The sequence below is a fragment of the Eublepharis macularius genome, chromosome 5, assembly GCF_028583425.1.
Source record: "Eublepharis macularius isolate TG4126 chromosome 5, MPM_Emac_v1.0, whole genome shotgun sequence".
NCBI classification, from domain to species: Eukaryota; Metazoa; Chordata; class Lepidosauria; order Squamata; family Eublepharidae; genus Eublepharis; species Eublepharis macularius.
This window is the reverse complement of record NC_072794.1, coordinates 19,743,094-19,760,203: the sequence shown is the minus strand read 5'-3', so window position 1 is coordinate 19,760,203 and position 17,110 is coordinate 19,743,094.

Sequence of the window (17,110 nt, the reverse complement as noted above, 5' to 3'; positions counted from 1 at the left end):
CGCCGCCTCACGCAGAGAGCTGCACGTCTTCTCAGATGCGTCAACGAAGGCTATCGCAGCCGTAGCATATCTACAGGTTGTCGGTGGGGAGAACCACATCCACGTGGGTTTTGTCCTGGGAAAGGCCAAGCTAGCCCCTCAACAGGGACACACCATTCCACGCTTGGAACTATGCGGTGCTGTGCTGGCTGTAGAGCTTGCAGAATCAATAGAGAGAGAACTGGACCTTACGTTTGATAATACTACCTTTTACACGGACAGCAAAGTAGTGCTCGGATACATACACAATCAAAGCCGTCGGTTCTATGTGTATGTTAGCAACTGAGTAGAACGCATCCGGCAATTTTCACGCCCTGACCAGTGGCGACATGTCCCTACGGATCAGAATCCGGCAGATCATGCAACGCGGTCTATTCCTGCCTCTCAGCTGGCTGGGTCCTCCTGGCTAAAGGGACCTGACTTCCTCCTGCATCCAGACAACTTGTTATGGCACGAGGAGGAACACTATGAGCTCTTAGACCCAGACCACGACAAGGAGGTACGGCCTCAAGTCACTTGCATGAAAGTGGAAATACAGACCAGCTGCTACCTGGAAGCACGGCGATTCGAACGCTTCTCCAAATGGACGCCACTTGTACTAGGGGTGGCACGCCTCATCCACTTCACTCGTCGCTGGAACAAAGATCCGACCCTACCAGAAGCGCAACGCAGGGCAGAAATCCTGATCCTCCAGAGTGTACAACACGAGTTCTACTTGGAAGAACTTGACAGTACCAAAAAGGAATTACCTATACCCAAGAACAGCACGCTACTCAAGCTGAACCCCTACCTTGATGATGATGGTCTGCTTCGGGTAGGAGGACGCCTCAGGGCGGCTGATGTGGCCCCCACAGTAGCGAATCCAATCATCCTTCCAGCTCGACATCATGTGACTGTCCTCTTGGTGCGACACCACCACGAGCGGGTACATCACCAAGGACGCCACTTCACAGAGGGAGCCATCAGAGCAGCAGGTCTATGGATCGTAGGAGCAAAGAGATGTATTGCCACAGTCCTACAGGCCTGTGTACAATGTCGGAAACTCAAGGGTCCCCATCAACAACAGAAGATGGCTGACCTGCCACCGGAACGACTCAGTACCGAGCCCCCTTTCACCAATGTTGGACTTGACGTGTTTGGACCCTGGAATGTGGTGACGCGCAAAACCAGGGGAGGACAGGCCAACAGCAAACGATGGGCAGTGCTTTTCACATGTCTGAGTATCCGAGCTGTGCATATTGAAGTGATCGAGTCCATGGATACCTCCAGCTTCATAAATGCCCTCAGAAGATTTCTTGCCATACGGGGACCTGTCAAGCTATTGAGGTCTGACCGTGGAACGAACTTTGTTGGCGCATGCAAGGAGCTGGGAATCAATGGAAGCACAGATCTTGATCCAACCCTCAGCAGCTACCTGAGTGATCAGAATTGTAAATGGATCTTCAATCCTCCCCATGCCTCTCACATGGGAGGAGTGTGGGAACGCATGATTGGCATTGCGCGCAGAATATTAGACTCTATGCTAGCAGGAAAACCTTCTCTCACTCATGAGACCTTAACCACCCTCCTGGCAGAGGTGTCTGCTATCATCAATGCCAGACCTTTAGTTCCAGTATCCTCTGATCCTGAGAACCCTACCATCTTAACACCAGCCACCTTGCTGACACAGAAGACAGGCAACTGGCCTGCACCTCAGGGAGACTTCATCTCTAAAGATATGTTCAAGCAGCAATGGAGGCAAGTTCAACTCCTTGCTAACACCTTTTGGAAGCGATGGAAGCAAGAGTACCTCCCCACTCTACAATGCCGACGCAAGTGGGAGAAGTCCGAGCCCAACTTACGAGAAGGTGACGTCGTCCTCCTGAAAGACAAGGACGCCCCCAGAAACTCATGGCCCATGGGACTCATAGACCGAGTTCTGCCCAGTGCGGATGGGTTAGTCCGCAAGGTTGACATCCGTGTCGCTAGACATGACGGCCCGAAGATTTTCACCAGACCAGTCACCGAGGTGGTCCTGCTTGTACGGAAGACTGATCTTGAAGACTGAATCTCAAGCTTTGCATGTCACTGTTTTGCTTATCTTAGCCTGTAGCGTAGCATGCCTTATATACTCAGTTACATATGTAGTGCATGTAGTATATGCTTAGTATTCTACTAGCCTTGCATGTTGGGGTGGAATCCACAGGATCCCAGGCGGGGAGTGTGCTGTTAGCCACAGCTTAGAAGCTTGTATTAGCTCTATAGCTTGGAAGCTTGTATTAGATCTATCAGAAATATGTGTGGCCTCTTTAAGGCTTTGAATGATGGGAATTGTAGTTTACACTGCCACCAACAAGATGAGGGATATTTGAAGCCCTAATGACCTTGTTCCTGTTTTTAGTGTAATGTTTTACAACCTCTCTTCCTCCCTTTGTCTGTACTGAGCATCTCCCACGAGGAAAGGGGGGAAATGACTGCGTTTACCACGATCATCTTGAATAAACTACTGCTATAAGACACAAGAAGCATCCGTCTCTTGGCTGAACTGTGAGTTAGTTCTGGGTCAGTGGGAATGGAATCCCTTGGGTCAGCGGTAGCTAAAGAGGAGTGGTAACCTGGAACTCCAGGATACAGGTCGAAGAATATTTATAACATATTTGGTACAAACATGTTTTGTCCTGGATTTTTTTTATCACCTCTGGAGGAGGAAATCCTCATGGGTTCAGTAAAAATTACAGAGGAGAGAAATAATCACATTTCAAGTAGTGCCAGGTTCCCTTTGCATGTCAACTGGAAACAAATACGTTTGCATGACTTTCTACTACTTCATTAGGCAGATGGACTCGGGAAGTTGGCCTTCGCTGCCAGGTTCTGAATTTAGGCCTGTGTGAAGCTGACTGCTGAAATCCAAAGTGGAGCCCAAGCTTGGTCCAAAGTTAATGGAGTCTGGTTTGATGGCTGAACCACAGGAAGACATGGATGTGACCGAGTGGCTTTCAATGTAGTATCAACATTTAGTTTGAAACCAGAGTTGACAGAAGGTCCGTAGCTTGCAGCCCATTTTGGATCAAAGGCCAAATACCTTCAATAAATGTTCGGTTGATAGGACTGGACTACAAACAGAGGAGAAACCCCCGCCGAGACATCTCACTAAAGCAATACAAAATAAATTTGAAGAAAATCTGACTGTATTGATAAAGGGCTCAAGTGCTACACAATCATCAAGATTACCTTGCTAATCTTTTATCCCAAGCATACTAGTGTGTATACAATCTGCTAATAAATGCAATGCAATAAATATACAATAAATATGCCAATAAATACAACATCCAACAAATACACGATTTTATTAATAAATATGGAGTAAAAACTCAGTCCAGTAGTGAGCCAGGAAATGTATCTATCCGGAGCAAATTGACTGTGTGAGTATGGAAAGTTGGAAGAAGGACACATGAAATGAGGTTCACTTGAGCATCCCTAGGTACTTGGTAATGTGTATTTCTATCCCAACACAGCTACCTACCTGAAACTAACCTAATCTGTTAAAGGCCCTTACACAGAGAATCACCCCTGAAAGCATTGACAGGATTCTGTGTGCCCAACCTCTGGGTCCCTCTCCTTCTTTAATTTTCCTTACAAAAATGTAGAAAATGTTTTCCTCTTTATAGCATCTAAAGCAGTGAGCTTGGACTCACTAAAGTTCATGCTGGAATAAATATTGTTAGCCTCTCAGATGAAGCTGGTCTTCTGTTTTATTTTGCTACAATAAACTTAACAACAACAATAATGTGGTTATACACTGATAGGGAATTTCTATGACCCCTATTCTAAAAGACCTATGAATGAGCATTTATTGGAGTTGACCTTTCACACAGAAGGGAAAAGCTTTTTCTTGTAAGCAGATTCCTTCGGACACTGTTTCAAACACTGTGGTTAAGCAAGGTTAGAAATCCCTAATGCAAGGACAGTATCTTTCTTGTTTTGACTTGGATAAGCACCCTCTCAGGAAGACACCCAAAATTCCTATGTGGCACCAGACATATAGCATGTTTATATTACAGAAAGACTTTACTGTCTTGTCAATCAGGCCTGTTTTGTGCCATGTCTTCTGAAGAATTTGATTCTGAAGAATTGTTTGTATCTAGTTTAGTATAACAATTTTATCTCTTTTATGTAAACAATTAACTTTGGAAAGTATATAAGATTCTCTGTTATGGTTGATCTTTATGCATATGTCATAATGAGGGCATCTGCATCTGAGCTTTATTATTAAATAAATGTAATAAAACTCCTATTTCTTTATTGATCACAGTTTGGTGTCTTGAATCATGGAGAGTAACGGCTGTTATGGAAAATAAAATTAAAGCGGAGTACTTTTTAAAGATATGTTCCTAACATATACCACTCTTCTAGACAGATTTAGTGCCCACCCAGAGGGGTGAACAAAGTCAGTGTTATTATTATTCACACAATATAGTTGGGGAACTGGGGCTGAGAGGAGTTGCTGACCCAAGGCCACCCTACTGAACTCCTGGCAGTAGTGAGATTTGAACCAGCAAATAACCTCAAGGATAATAACAGCACACTTTTTAAATCGCTCTGAGTGGGCGTTAAGTTGTCCTGAAGGGTGGTATATAAATCGAATATTGTTGTTGTTATTAAATGCAGAATCTACACCTAACTGATGTTTACATATAATGCAGTCCAATCAGATTATATTAAATTCTACATGGTTTTCAATCATTGTACCTGTATGGTTAGAAATTGTCCCACTTGGACAACGCTTGCATTCGTAACAGCAAACCCAGTTCCCTTCTTGAACTGTCCTGCTGTATCCTGGTAAGCAGCTCTCCACACACCTAGCAGAAGGCCGCTTCTAAGAAGAAAAAGAGGCGGTGATGAGGTTTTCTCCACAACTGTAGTGGCTCACCTGTACCAAGCCAGACTCACTAACTGAAAGAGGTTTTCTTTTGCAAGCTGGAAGGAGTTGCCAAATTAGGAAGGCCAGATCTCTCCAGGAAAGTTACATATTTCAAGGAAACCATTATAACAGAGGCTCAGATCGAATGCTTACCATTCTGGAGACCATCATTTGAGCTAAGTCACTTTGGTCTGGTCTCTAACGGCAAGTCTCAGGGCCAAACTGGACAATTCTTTTTTGGGGTGAGTTGACCCAACTCAGCGACTCACGAACACTTATGAGCATGACCTGTTCACAAACATGTTTGTGGTTGGATGTTCGTGGGGGCCAGTGGGCTCTCCTACCTGGGCAGCCCAAATAATTGCATCTGTGTTAATGATGAATTCTTGGCCTGGGGGAGCCCTAGGATTGATCCTTCCAACTTTCACTTGAGCTGAAGATTGATTTGGAAAGAAGATCAAGTTGAAAATATCATAGCCAGCTGCTCTCTTGCCACTTTCAGCAAAAACTACTTCCTCTCCTGCACTGTTGTTGAATCGGGTGTTCCTCAAAGCAGCAAGAATCTGAAATGGAAGAGATGTTTTGGAAAGGAGAAGAATGATTGTAACTGTGAGGGGCCATTTTGCTTTGTAAGCTGCCTGCCTGCTTATCCCTCTCTCATCCAAGGCTGAGGATACATCTTCAGTGGGCACTAGGGATCCCATTCCCCGGTGGGGGCGTGGGATCCCTGGGTCCCAGCCTCTGCCCCCTACCTCTCACCTGGTTGGCAAGGGGAAAGTTGCAGGAATGGGTTCACTGCCACACACACACCAAGTGCACTTCAACGTGTTCTGGATCACTGCTGTGTTGCGCTGGCAATGATGGTCTAGAGTACGTGCCCGCTACGTGCACCCGCAAGGTACATTTTTGCAGTGCATCCTCCCCTAGTGACCCCTGGTTTGACCTCAGGGGGATCTGCATCTTACTTAGGAGGTAAGTCTTTGGTGACTGCTACTTTTTTTTTAATAAAATTTTTTATTGGTGAGTGAAAAAACAAGAGAATTTTCCAAATTTAACGCATATAATCCCATTTTCCCCTTACTCTATCCCCCACCCTTTTCCTCCCCCCTCCCTATTGACTTCCAACAGCTTTCCAATCCTTAACCCTTCTTATTACTTAAATCTATTTCATTTATATTTTCCTACCACCTATAAATCATAATATCTCTTACTCTAAGCACATTCTTATTATTTTACATAAACTCTATCAAGCATACTATCAATATAGTATATATCACATCAATATAACATAACAATATGGTATAGTATATAGCAGGGATCTCAGTGTCTCTTACTTTAAACATTCTATTTCTTTTCTTTTAGACATATATTCCGTCAAATATACTATCAATATAGTATATATTATAAAACATATATTGTATGCCATGCCACCAATGTAGCACAGCACACAACACAATATAACACAACCACATAATATATTATAATATAAAGTCTGATCCACTAACCCATTATTTTATATCATATATTATACATTATATACCTCATTGATATATCTGTTTGAGCATTCTCGTTCTCCCATATATTCAATGTAAAATTCACTTAAATGTTATATTAGCTTAGATTATAATTACATTCCCCCTAAATGGTAAGATCCCTTCTCTCTTCCCATTACAACATTATTCTTTAAAAATTTTCAAACTGCCACAGTTCTCCTTTTACATCCCATTTTTTTTCTAAAAATTGTTTCAATTTCCCCCAATCAACTATGTATTGTCCTAGGTCAAGATCTTTAAGTTTCCTTGTCATTTTATCCATTTCCGCCATGTACAGCAATTTGTAAATCCAGTCTTCTACAGTTGGTATTTCTTGTGTCTTCCATTTCTGCACATACAAAAGTCTTGCTGCTGCAGTCATTTAAAATAGCAATGTTCTATACTGCATTGGAACTGCCTCCATTCCCAGGTTCAGTAGCAACAATTCTGGGTTCTTATTTATTTGTATTTGTAAAATCTCGTTAATTGCTTCAATTATTTCACCCCAGTACTGTTTGGCTACTTCACATGTCCACCACATATGATATAATGATCCTTCATTTTTTTTACATTTCCAGCATTTGTCTGACATATTAGTATTTCCTAGCGCAATTTTCTTTGGTGTTAAATATCATCTGTAAATCATTTTGTACACATTTTCTTTAATGTTCGTACACATTGAGATCTTCACTGTATTTTTCCATAGGTACTCCCATGCCTCCATCGTTATTTCTTTATGAAAATTTATTGCCCAGTTCACCATCTGGACTTTTACTGTTTCGTCCACCGTAAACCATTTTAAAAGTAATTTGTAAATCTTAGATATTTCTTTCTTGCCTTCTTGTAGTATCACTTCCTCTAACTCCGAATTTTCCAATCTTATACCTCCTCTAAGGCAGTCCGCATTGTAAAGATCTCTGATCTGTCTGTACTGAAACCATCCATAACAAGGAGACAATTCTTCTTCTGTCTTTATTCTCAGCTTTTAATATTGTATTTTTGTAATCTCCTTGTAAGTTAGGCATTGCTGTTCGTTATCAACAGTTCTAGGATCTATTACTTCATACGGAACCACCCATGAAGGAATTCCGTCTTCCATATACACCTTATATTTCTTCCAGACCGTGAAGAGGCTTCTCCGAATATAGTGATGCAAAAACATAGAGTCCGCTTTTATTTTGTCATACCACATGTATGCGTGCCATCCAAATATTTTTTTATGTCCCTCCAGGGCCAGCAACGTGCGATTTTTTAACGTTATCCAGTCTTTCAACCATATAAGACATACTGCCTCATGATACAGTCTTATGTTGGGCAGTTGCAAGCCACCTCTTTCCTTCACATCTTGTAAAACCTTCATTTTCACTCGTGGTTTCTTGCCTGCCCACACAAAGTCTGAGATTTTCCTTTGCCATTTATCAAATTGTTTGGAGTCAGATAATTGGTATAGTTTGCAACAAGAACATCACACGTGGTAAAACATTCATTTTTACTGCTGCAATTCTTCCCAACCATGATAAATTCAATTTGTTCCATTTTATTAAGTCTCTCTCTATTTGTATCCACAGTTTCTCATAATTATTTTTGAACAAATCTATATTTTTCGCAGTCAGTTCAATACCAAGATACTTTACTTTATTAGTCACCTCAAGTCTGTTACCTCCATTAGCTCTTGCTGCTTCTGTTTAGTCATGTTCTTACATAAAATCTTTGACTTCTTTTTGTTCATATAAAATCCAGCCAAATCTCCAAACACTTTTATTTTCTCTATTACCTTTGGCATATTTTCGATTGGATCCTCTACTATTAACATTATATCATCCGCAAAAGCTCTGACCTTGTAGGAAAACTCTTTTATTTTCATACCTCGGATTGTGTCATCCTCACGTATTTGAATCATCAATATTTCCAGAATCAGAATAAACAACAATGGAGACAAAGGACAACCCTGTCTAGTTCCTTTGTTAATTTTCAATTTTTTTGTCAAGTCCTCATTCACTATGATTGCTGCACTCTGGTCTCTATAAATTTCCTTGACCGCTTGGATGAACTTTTCTCCCATTTGCAGCTTTTCCATGGTAGCAAACATAAAGTCCCAGTTCAGATTGTCAAATGCTTTTTCTGCGTCTACAAAGAAAAAACCAACCTCTCTATCACAGTGCTTATCATAGTATTCAATAGCGTTTATTACTGTCCTCAAATTGTCTTTAATTTGTCTGTTAGGTAAAAATCCCGCCTGTTCTTCGGCAATAAATTCCGACATCCATCCTTTCAACCTCTCTGCCAACACCTTTGCAAATATTTTATAATCATTATTCAACAACGAGATTGGTCTATAATTTTTGACATTAGTCAAATCTTGACCTTCCTTCGGAATCAACGATATATTGGCTTCATTCCATGAATCAGGAATCCTTTGATCTTGCATCACTCCATTTATTGCCTCTTTCAGGAAAGGCGCCAGTTCGTTAGCCATCACTTTATAAAACTTTGCTGTTAGTCCATCTGGTCCTGGCGCCTTTCCTATTTTCGTTGATTGTATAGCTTCCTTTATTTCTTCTTCCGTCACTTCTTTATTTAATTTCTTCCATTTTTCAGGAATTGTTGGAATTTTCATCTTCTCTAAATATTCCGCTATTGAATCTTTGCTCACTTTTTTTGGTACAGTTTTGCATAGAACTTAAAAAAGGCTCTACTAATAGCTGCTTGGTCCATAAACATCTTATCGTCTTCTAGGATTTTGCTTATGATTTTCTTCTCCTTCCTTTTTTTTAATTGCCACGCCAAATATTTCCCGGGTTTGTTTTGCGCCTTCAAATGACCTCTGATTCATCCTCTTTAAATTCCACTCTAATTCTTTATTGTCCATTGCCGTCAATTGTTCCTGCAGAATTTTAATATCTTGATATATTTTCTCTTTCCCCGGTCTTTTCTTAAGTTGTATCTCTTTGGCTTTTATTTTATCCAAAATTTCAGATCTCTTTTCCTCCTTTTTCCTCCTACTTCTTGCATTTAAGTCTATTAGTATGCCTCTTATCACCGCTTTATATGTATCCCATACTATATTAGTCGGCACTTCTTTATTCAGGTTATATTGTATAAAAAAATTGGTCTCCCTTCGTAGCAACGCAATATTTTCTTCTATTTGTAACAAGTCCTCATTTATTCTCCATCCTTTTCTTTTGTTATTTTTCCCAAATCTCCACATAATTGGATTATGATCTGAGCCTACCTTTGGCATTATCTCCACCTCTCTAGTCCATAGTGCCAGTTCTTTAGAGGCCCAGATCATGTCTATTCTTGATAGTGTGAAATGTCTTGCAGAGTAAAATGTATATTGTCTGTTTTTAGGGTATTGTCTCCTCCACACGTCTTCTAAACTTTCTTGTTCCTTAAGCATAAAAAACGCCTTTGGTAATAGTCCTCTTTTTTTTGTGAGCAGCTTTGGACTGCTTGTTCTCTTCCAAGTTTGTAACTCCATTGAAGTCACCCGCCAAAATTATGTGATCATAGGTCAATTCATCTAGTTGTTTCTCTAGGTCCTTAAAATTTTTTTATTTTGCACCGTTAGGTGCATAAATCCCAATCATCAGTATCTTCTTAGAATTCCAAATAATTTCCACCGCTAAATATCTGGCTTCTGCATATTTTAAAACTAGTCTGGGCCACAATTCATCTTTTATATACAATGCAACTCCCCTCTTTTTCTTTTTAGAAGCGGCAACGAATTCTTTTCCCAATTTAACAAATTTCAAATATTTTTCATCTTGCTTTCTAATATGCGTCTCTTGCAGACAGACTATATTACATTTTTGTTTTGATAGCCAGTGGAAAATAGCCTTGCGTTTACAGGGTGAATTTAGTCCATTAACATTCCAAGATATAACTTTACACTCCATGATCACTTTCTTATAGTTTTTGGTAAGTCCTTTTCATTTTCCCTAATAAAAGTCTCCATCTTGTGGCCAGATCTGATGCTCTTTGTTACTCCACCAAACTCAAATGCCAGTCCTTCTGGTATTTCCCATCTATATCTAATTTTCAACTCCTTTAGCATCTGAACCAGTTCTCTATATTTCTTCCGTTCGAATAGCACCGATCTGGGCAATTCTTTCATGATTCTCACCACTTTTCCATCGACTTCTAATGGATCCTGAAACTGTTTGCTCACAATCAGTTCTCTTGTATTTCTAGTCGTGAATTGGACGATCATATCCCTTGGTAATTTCCTCTGAGCTGCAAATCTAGAATTGATTCTATACACCACGTCCAAGAAAGCTGCAATTTCTTCCTCTTCTTTCCCCAGGTATTCTGCCAGAATTTCTGTAATCTGGTCTTGGGCTGATTTTCCATCTACTTCTGGGATCGCACGAAATCTTAATTGCTTTTCCATTTGTTTACATTCTGCAACGGCCATTCTGTCTCTCATTCCTCTCATTTCAGTCTTTTGCACGTCTGCTAAAGTTTCTACCGTTCCCTCTACTACATTGACTCTCTGTTGTGTAGCTTGTAGGTCATTTTGTATTTTGTCCATACCTTTTCTCAGTTCTGCCATTTCCAATTTAAGTGTCTCTTTAAAGTCTTTTAATTCTTTCGCCATCTCTTTAGCATCATGTCCTTAAGCTCTTTATTTCCCTCTGAAACTTTTTTATCCAAGTTCTCCATCATGGTTTGCCACTCTTTCTTCGACATCGTGGGGCTAGCTCTGCTTCGCTCCCACGAGTCTGCCCTTTTTCTTAAATCCGTGATGCTGATTTGATACTTTCTTTTATTTTTAAAAGTCCGATTCCAGTTTGTTTTTGTCAAACGCTATTTTAAACTGTCCAAAATGTCGGGTGTTTTTTCTCTATGGTTTTATACTGAAGCACTTGCCCTTACCTTCTTTAAAGATGGCCTACTTCCATTCTCATTGAAGTTGCCGCTTGCCCTATTTCAAAATGGTGTCACCCTACTTCCGGCATTTAGAAAAAGAGTCCTTCTCCCTTGTCTCTTTATGGTTCTGACGTATTTCCTGTTCCTTTACGTTTCACAGCAGTTCTCACGATTTTTAAGCTTTCTCACAGTCCATTATCTCTTCCCCACCACAGGTATGTAAACAATAATCCAATTTCCGCGCTAACTTCTCCTTGCAAAACTACTTTTCAAATTTTGTCTTGCCGGAATCTTCCCTCTTATATAACTAGTCTGTTGCAGTTCTTAAATCCACTTTAGCCATTTATTTCTTTTTATAATCTGTCCCGTACTGAAAGATAGCGATCTTTACCTCCTTTAGCGTTATTCTTGGGTTGTACTCGCTGCTTCTGTTATCTGATCGAATCCCGTCCCTTTACTGTTTGAGTGAAGCTTGGGCATGTAGGTCTTATGCCAGAATTGACTCCAGAGCCACTGCACAGATCTTGGCAACCTTTCTTCGGGTGGGACCTCAAGGGCGGGTGGGAGTTCATTGTGTAGAACCCCCCTCACCCGAGATCAATGCGCCCTCAGGTTCTCGAGCATTCTCGCCTGTTCTCCGGCTGAGAACAGGTGGCTGCGGGCAGTTTGTGCCCCTCCAGCCTTCCAAACAGTGGCACGGACAGCTCAGCTCTTAGAGCTGTGTCAGACCCCCATGGATCCCAAACCGGAAGTCTGACTGCTACTTTTGGGGGGGGGGTGGAGAACTGGTGGCTACCTATTATAACACACTCCATCTTTTTGGGTGGGGGCTGGGAGCAACTTAACTGGAGACAAGGCAGAAGTTTGAAACTAGATCTTCTTGGTCATTGTAGATCTGTAGCTCTACTGTAGATCTTCTTGGTTTCTTTGGGGGGAAGAAGGGGTGGCTTTACAGATTGTCCCATGATTGCCCTGCCATTGTGTAGATTTAATTCGGTGGAGGAGTCCCTTCACAGCAGGATAGCCCAAGTGGTGAAAACCACTCAAATCCTGACAGTTGAAAATGAGCTTTCAAGCACAGGTTCAGCTGCAACAACGGTAGCCCATCTGAACTGAATGAAGGCCATCAGTCATTGACCCTGTGAAATCAAATCAGCCCAACGAAACCACCTACAAGAGGCCAAGTGTGTAAGTAGGACATGTTGATCTGGTGATATTTAAACCTGGTAGAAGATGGCCAAGGAAGACATTTTTTGCAGCACCAACTATGTCTTGTGAGAGTGGGAAGGAAAGAAACTGAAGGTGGAGGAGTTATAGACTGTGAATTCCCATCCCTCTGAAAACAAATTCCTGACAGATAGCCTCACCTACTGAGTTTAAAGCAGGGGTGGCCAAACTTGCTTAATGTAAGAACCACATAGAATAAACGCCCCTACGCCTCAGCAAACCGTTCGCCCAGCCGGGTAATAAACGTCGGGTCCTGCTTCGGCCAAGGCCTCGTGCCGGGGAGCGAACAGCAACGTGTTGCCTCCACCGAGCACGACAATCACTGAGTGAGCTTATGAAGGATGAGTCCATAATTATAAAAGAGGCTGACAAGGGGGGCGCTATAGTAATAATGAACAAGGAAGATTATGTTGGGGAGGTGCAACGCCAGTTAAATGATAGAAACAGCTATAAGATAATCCCAAAGGACCCAACTAAAAGCATCACTAGTGTAATTAAAAATCTTTTACATGAGGCAGTGGCAATGGGTTGGATATCGGAACAGATGTATAGAGCCTTGTTGAACATCTACCCTAGGGTTCCGATTTTTTACATATTACCTAAGATCCATAAACCTGGCTCCCCGCCCCCTGGTCGGCCAATAATTTCAGGATCTAATTCTGTTTTAGAGCTATTGGCAAAATACTTGGATTCATTTCTTCAACCATTTGTTAAGAAAACAAAATCATACATTCAGGATACTAGGGACTTCATTAACGCTGTAGAGGGCTTAGTTCTGCCCCATGAAGCTATTTTTGTCACCTTAGATGTAAGCTCCTTATACACAAGCATACCACATGAAGAGGCTTCTCAGACCGTTCAATTGTTTCTGGATCAGCGAGATAGCCGGGATCCACCTACACAATTTTTGTTAGACCTATTGGACTTAGTACTTACAAAGAATTATTTTCGTTTTCAGGACACTTTTTATTTACAGACGTGCGGAGTAGCCATGGGCTGCTCCGCAGCACCGAGTATAGCAAATTTATTTATGTCACGGTTAGAAGATAATTATTTTTTGAATTTGGACCAAAATCCTTTTTTCACTGACATTTTGTTTTATTGCCGTTTTATTGATGATTTATTCCTTATTTTGTCCGATAGGTCACACACGGTTGATCTCTGTAATTGGATGAATACGATACACAGTAATATAAAGTTCACATGGTTAGCAGACGGCAAAGAGATCAGTTACCTCGACGTGTCAGTGTTTAGAGCAAAAGGGGATGTAGTACATGTGCGCCCCTACAGGAAGCCAACAGACAGGAACGCTTTATTACATTACCAGTCCTTCCACCCCCCCACCTACGCTGTAATCTACCCTTCAGTCAGTTCTTACGCCTCCGCCAAAATTCAACCACGGTGGAAGAATTTTTAATCAATGCAGAACAAATGGGTGACCAGTTTGCAATCAAGGGATACCCTGAACAAGTGATTGCAAGGGGCAAAGAATGAGCACTTCGAAGAAATAGGCAGGAAATCCTTAGGGAACGTAGGTTGGAGAGGGAGGCAAGGATCTGCTTCGCTCTTGATTATACACCTTTAGCGAAGCAGATTCAACGGATAATCTTCAAACACTGGCATTTGATTGAGGACATTCCGGGGTGCAAAGATAAGCCGCTAGTAGCTCATCGGAGAACTAGGAACTTCAGAGATCAGCTCATTCATACAGACATGACATATAAGAAACATCTTAGGACGCTTCCAGAAGGACATTACAGGTGTGGAAGTTGTAATAGCTGTGATTTGGTAATGCCTGTGCATAGCTTTAAAGCGATGGGACTCTATTGGAAGGATTTTTCGAATTGTAACACCAAGAACGTAGTATACCTCATTGTATGTAATTGCAATAAAATGTATGTAGGTTGCACCACTAGAGCAATCAAAACACGTATACAGGAACATCGGTCAAGAATCCGTCGGGGAGTGGAGAAAGCACCGTTGGTGTCCCATTTCTCGGCCATGAAACATCGGGAGAATGACTTTGTATACACAGTGTTACATGTGAGCCGATTTAAAGAAGACACGTTGGCACAACAAGATTTATTAAGGCGAGAGGCATGGTGGATTTACAAACTACATACAGAGGAGCCATATGGTTTGAATATTACTTGTGATCTGACTCCTTACCTATGAGGACTATCGTGGGACTGTGTTCCTTTAAATAATCTCAAGTGACATGTGAACACAATTAAGTAATGACTTTTTAAGGAGTAGATGGGATTTGATACTCTGCATACGCCAGTGAGCGAGCCGTAAGTGAGATAGAAACATTATTTGAATCATCGTATGTAAGTATGCATTTGCAGAACCAATGTATGAAGGACTACTGCATGTTAGTTTTATTTATATTGATTTGTACCTTTTATATATCTTTCACAGTTGTAACTGCTCTGAAGAAGGGGATACCGGAAACGGGACCTCTTGCTGGCTGACCCGTTCAGTTACAATTTAGAATATGCTGACTTTGTTCAAAGTGTGTTGAAATATTGCTTGGAGCAACATGTATGTGCCTTGTATATACTGAAATTTGCCAAAAGACACGATGTATTGAAGTGACTTCAGATGAGGAGGTGGGTTTGGGGGAGTGTCCTGAAAGTGACATCACAGAAAGGGGTGGGGTTTTGGTGCAGTATACTGGAAGTGACATCATTGGAAGGGGTGGAGCTTGGGAAGAGCCATCACCTGACCTTTGACTTGGAAGTGACATCACAAAAATGACATCACATCCTTACTAGGCTTCACCCCCAAAGTCCTCAGATATTTTCTGAGTCAGACCTGGCAACCCCAACATTTTTATTGAAAATATGAAAGACATGGAAAGAAAGAAGAAGGAAAGAAAAAAGAAAAAGGAAGGAAAGACATGGAAAGAAAGAAGGAAAGGGAGGTAAAGACATGGGAAGAAAGGAGGAAAGGGAGGGAGGGAAATAAACTAGACTAAAATAAAACGTATGGCCATGGCGATACTCAGAGACCTCTGGGAGCCACACAATATGACTAGAAGAGCCACATGTGGCTCCCGAGCCACAGTTTGGCCACCCCTGGTTTAAACGGACCTGCTACTTGCAAGTGGCAGGGACCTTTAAACTGCCCAAACCCCACCCCTCAGCCCCAGCCTCAGCCCCACACTTACCTTGCCCTGTGGGCCCACAGCATCCTCCCCCTCCTCCCGTGAGGGGCAGGAAGGCCGCTTTCAGACTCTTCTGCCCCTGCATGGGTCTGCAGGGTGGCAGAGAAGGCCAAAAACAGCCTTCCCGCCCCTCAAATGGATGCTACTGTGGCCGTTTGAGGGGCAGAGAGGCCATTTTTGGCCTCTGCCACCCTGCAGGCCTGTGCAGCAGCAGAAGAGCCCAAAAACCGCCTTCCTGCCCCTCAAATGGCTGCTGCATGTGGTGGCGGAGGAGGCCATTTTCGGCTTCCTCCGCTGTCCCCTTGCTGCCCCTTGCGGGAGGAGGGGGAGGACTCCACAGGCTCGCAGGGCCAGGCAAGTGTGGGGCTGGGGGGTGGGGGGAGCTGGGGTTTGGGTAGTTTAAAGGGCCCTGCAGTTTGCAAGCCGCAGGTCACTTTAAACTATCAGTTGGTAGGCGGCAAGGGGGGGATCCCCCCTGCCCCCTGCCAGCAGATAGTTTAAAGGGACCTACCAGTTGCAAGCTGCAGGAAAAGTTTATATGGCCATTTCCCTGGGAAAATGGCCATTTAAACTGCCCCTTTACAACCCAAACGAACCAGTTCGTGCCAGTTTGTGGAAGTTCATGGAAATGAGCTTCCACGAACCACTGGTTCACGAACCCCAAACCGGCCTTGTTCGTGGGGTTTTTTGGGTCATAATTTGATTCATGCTCATCTCTAGTTAAGAGTGTCGGTACTCTAATCTGGACAATGGGTTTGATTCCCCACTCCTCCACTTGAAGCTAGCTGGGTGACCTAAGGTGGGTTAGTCATAGCTTCCCAGAGCTCTCTCAGCCCCAACCACCTCACAGGGTGTTTGTTGTGGGGGTAATAATAACATACTTTGTAAACTGCTCTGAGTGGGTTTTAAGTTGGCCTGAAGGGCGGTATATAAATCGAATGTTATTATGTTGTTGTTATTAAAATGCACTGAAATATGTTCATCAACAGCACAAAGCATAATGTGCTTTACAACTTAAATCTATTTATTAAAAAGTGTAATCCTAACCGCAAGGTTTGAACTCTACACCCTAATCTAATCTATCCACTTGCAGAGGAATGGGAGAGGGGAAAGGAGACAGACAAGCTGATATTGGGCAAGAATGTTTCTGCACATGAAGTAAGATGTATGTGCAGCCTAGTTGCCTGCATTTTATTTTATGCTTATTATTATTTTTTTAATTTTAATTTAGCCCTCCTTTCGTCCAATGCGGCCCAAAGTGCCTTACATCATTCTCCTATCTTCCATCTTAGCAACCCTCCAGCATTTACCAGATGGAAGTTTAGCCACATTAATCTGTTACAGAAAAACAAGGGCTTCATAAAGATCAAC